The following is a 4,570-nucleotide window of genomic DNA, read 5'->3' on the forward strand; positions in this document are numbered from 1 at the left end:
GGCCCATCAGGGTGTAAATCAGTCTCTGCCATTTGTCTTAGCAGAGGGCAGATAATCAAGAACAATTATTCCATTTCCCATTTTAAATCAATGAGCTGAATGGGAAAGCCAATCCCTGGGTAGGGCCCCTTCAGTACCTTTCAGTTGATGCCCAGGGAAGCAGGGTCACGAACAGTCTGATTGCACTTGAAGGAGAGAAAAACTCCCCTTTCCACCTCCCTGCTCAGTGTGACAGACCATAGCCAGCCCCCAACAAAAGCATCTTTGTGAAATGCCTGACCCAGAGAAAATCAATGCAGGCCTCTGTTTCATTTAATGTGTCCTTTGATGCTGCTGTCCCAGTAGGGGCCGAGGGCTGGAGGTCCTGCCACTGTGGGAGCTGACTGCATGGGGAGGGAGATCCATGAAATGAATAGAAGAGGGAAGAAGTCAGGGGGAAGGAAATATGGGCCAGGATAGAAGACAAAGAAGGCGTGAGAGTGTTATGGTCAGGGAGTTCATGAGAGAAGCCCTGGGAGACTGGAAAATGGTACTGACTTGCAACTGCCTGTCTGAGGCACACCAGCCAATATTTCTGCTGCAAGAACCACAGTGATAGAAATAGAGTAGAGAATAATGCTCCAGTTAGGGAAGGCCCATCCAGTGATTGACACTGATGGGCCCAGCCCTTGGGCAAAAGTCACAACTCTTTTCCCCAGGTAGGATGACCAGAGATGAAATGACTTCCTAAACAATCTGTTCCAGGGCTGCTATGGTTTGAAATGTATTCCCCAAAGAACTTGTGTTGGAAATGTAATCTCCAATAGAATAGTGTTGAGAGGTGAGTAAGCTATGAGGGCAGAATGAATGGATTATTGCTGTTATCCATGTTATCCATAATGACAGTGATCTCATTAGTGTAGGAGCTGGTTTATTGCAAAAGGTAATAAACAAAAAGTTCAGGCCCTTTTTAAATCTCTCATCATCCCTTTGTCCTTCTGCCTTCCACCATGGGATGATGCAGCATGTAGGTCTTCACCAAATATCTGCACTCTGATGTTGGACTTTGTGGCCCCTAAAACTGTAAGCCAGTACATTTTCTGTTCATGATAAATACCCCATCTCGGGTATCTCGTAATAGCTGCACAAAATTAATTAAGAAAAAGACCATGAACTCTCCCATGTGTTTTGTGAAGCCAAGACTCATCAAAAACAAAACAAACAAAAAAACCCAAAATAAAAAACAAAACAAAACAAAAAAAAACCCCAAAACATATGAGAAGCATGAGTTGTTTTGGAAAAGTATTAAATTGGAAAACCAGATGTGGCATTAGAATGGCAGTTCTGCACCCCTGCACCTGAGGTCTGAAGGTGAAAATGAACAAGTCATTAGCTCAACCATGTGGGGAAGGCCTTGTCTTTCACCAAGCAGGAAGCCTAGCTCTGGACAGTCTGATGGACCCGGGGGGAGTGGGGATGCTGGACCAGCCCCAAGTGCATGTGGCACCATCAGTCATCTGACCCACATCTCAGGTCACCACTGGTGGCACCCTTGGGCTCCTATTATTGAACAGCAGAGTCTCTTGAACTTCAGAGCACCTAATAAGTATCACTCTGGGGTACTGGACACAATATGACTGCCAGGGTCCCATGTGCAAGGTTTTGACTAATAATTTTGAGATGGGGCTCAGAATTCTGCATTTTAACCCATATCCCAGGTAATTTTGATGTAGGGGTTGTGGAAACCAGCCTTGGAGAAAACTAAAGTTTCAGCTTAGCATCAAAGAGGACCTGGCTCCTTCCCTGGTATTCAGCAGCATCTCAGCTCAAACACAACATTATAACCACTTCAGGGAAGGTTTGGTCCTTTAGCTATTTTCTATAGTTTTTGTACCCCCAAAGTTGCACCAGAATAGAAATAGAAGGCTTGGGAGGAGAGAATATGGAGCCACACGCTGATAACTCAGGAGAGTTGAAGGATGGCAGGAGCCATGGTGATGTGCAGAGACCATAAGGACCACTGGCCAGAGTGAGGATGGAGCCTGCATAATGAGCGATGTGCAGGTGGAGGGAGGCTTATAGAGTGACATGGTGAGCCATTCAGAAATGGGGAAAAGAGGGACACAGGGTTGCTAGAGCTGTGACCTCATTCAAATGCAACACAGTGAACTGCATTGATACAGAATGGTTGCCAACAACATGGGTGCCCCCAGATGGGGAACAATCCAAGGGCCCTTGATGGCAAATTGTCTAGGGTGATTCACTGTGCTACTTTCTGACCTAGACCTGGCACACATCTCACTAAAACTAAATTGCACCAAATCAATGCCCAAGTCTTTGAAATGAGCTGAGGGTGAATGATCAAGATCCTCGTATATGGATTTTCAAAGGGTTGAAGGTGCATTTTGAGCCACTGTCACATACATCACAAATGGCACTGTCTTGTAATGCCAAAGGCATTCACACTTTTAGGACATGTATGCAACATATGCTTAAACTGTTTGGCTTCTATTTGAATTGGTTTTAGGCCAGCACAGCTGAAGCACATATTAGAATATTAAATACTTTAAATGTCACTTTGTGGTAAGTACCACTCTCAACCGGCGTATTTTCTTAATTTTTCCTCAGGGTAAATCATCTATCAACCTACCACCCCTAGCTAATCATAGTGCTATATTTGAAGCTAATTATCCAAATCCCAGGTGCACAGGGTAAATGCAGTGGGGAACTTAAAAGGCTACATATGCAAATATTCACAGGACAGCCCTATTGTGTTTGGCAAATATATGTTACAAGTGTCAGCTATGGGGCAGGGGGAGTGGGAGAAGAGTATGCTTTGAAGGAAAATCTCTTTAGCACTGAAGTCCCTATTGGGATCCCTCTACAAGTTACCCATACACTCCAAATTAAATATAGCATCTCAAGCTTTGACACACCTGTTAGCACTCTTTTCAGAATACAAAGTTATATAGTATGAGGTGCTGTAACCATGTGAATTCTTTCTATTCTAAAGCTAAAAGAATCATGTAGCAAGGACATCACATAGTGCTTTTCAAGCTTTTAGGTAGTGGAACCCTTTTTGCAAATTAACCCTAATAAGAAAATTTAAGTATTTTAGGGGTGAGAGTAGTGTAGCTCAGTGTTAGAGCACCTACCTAACATGCATGGTTCTGAGTTCCATCCCCTAACAGTTTCAAAAGAAAAGAAAAAGAAAAAAAGGGAAGTATTTTATTTGTATAACTTATGTTCCTGAATCTAAATTTATAGCACTCAGTGAAAATATTAATGATTATTCGGTGAACATAAAAATTGAGACTGGAGTTAAAGCAGACACTTTTTAAAAATGTCTCAACTCTAATTATTAACATACACGGTTTTACTTGCATGTATCAGAAAACATTCTGATTCACAGAAATAAGGAGATACAAACAGCAAGTGTTTCACAGTACACCATGCTACCCTTGGATACCATTTAATAAAGATCTTATAAGCTTTATTTGGGGTCCTTGCAGAAACAAGATCACCTGGCAGAAAAATTAAACTGCTAGTTATCTTTTATGATTTGTATTCAACACCAACCTGCATTTTAAAATTTACATTTAAAAGTAAACATTGCATACAGTATATATGAAATGAGCTTTCTGGGACTGAGGTCTAATCTATTCCAAACCAACTCTCTACAGTTATAAACTGAACAAAATATACTTCATAACTATTGGTGGTATTAAATAGAAGTAAAAATAGACACTAGAGGGGAGTTGATGCTTGGAAGAAGGAAAATCTTTGGGTGTGTTTCCAGATTTGGGTTGCTTTTTGACTGAAGGCAAATATCATTCTGCCAAGCAAGATGGCTAAGCTTGAATAGAAAATCTTCAGTCTTTCTGGCTTAATCCACATTTTGCTGGCTTAAACACTAACAACAAAACAAACAACCAAAAATAAACAAGACCAAGTTTGGAGGGATTAGAGCAGATATAAAGTGATAGAGGACCTCAGAAAAGAGAACCATATGGGGGGATCCAAAAGTTCTGTGTACAACTCTTCCAAGGCCAAATCCTAGCAGCTTAAGACTAAAAGTACTTGAAAACTTTCTGCTGCTATCCCTATCAGAGTGTATAAGGACAAAGAGGTCAGTGCTTAATTCTGGCCATGTTAACTGACTTCCTTAAAGAAAAATGAGCATGTTTCAAAGGAATATAACAGAATCCAGAGTCTCAAAAATGCATCTAAATTCTAAATATAGCCCCAAACTACTAGGCATGCACTTAAGAGAAGAACCAATAAACATATTGAACCTAAAAATGACCAAATGTTGGAATTATCAGGCAATAATTTTAAAAGAGCTAGCCTGTGCTGAAAGATGTAAAGGAAAATAAGTTTATAATAAATGAACAAGTAGGAAATCTCAGCAGAGAACTATTAAAAAAAAGAATAACCAATAAGAAATCCTAGAGTAGGAAAAGAACAATGTTTGAAATAACAAATTTACTAGATGTGCTTAAGATCAAATTGTAGGGCTAGAGATATAGTTCAGTTGGTGGAGAGCTTGCCCTGCATGCACAAGGCCCTGGGTTCAATCCCCAGCACCATT

General features: G+C 40.9%; 1 protein-coding gene across 2 annotated transcripts in view; it reads right to left on the reverse strand.

Annotated features, from left to right (window-relative positions):
* Positions 1–4,570, reverse strand: part of LOC107153254 (WASP family member 3) — a 174,174-nt gene that overhangs the window by 72,703 nt on the left and 96,901 nt on the right. The window lies entirely within an intron of this gene.

Source organism: Marmota marmota, unplaced genomic scaffold (genome assembly GCF_001458135.2).
Source record: "Marmota marmota marmota unplaced genomic scaffold, marMar, whole genome shotgun sequence".
In the NCBI taxonomy this organism is placed as follows: domain Eukaryota; kingdom Metazoa; phylum Chordata; class Mammalia; order Rodentia; family Sciuridae; genus Marmota; species Marmota marmota.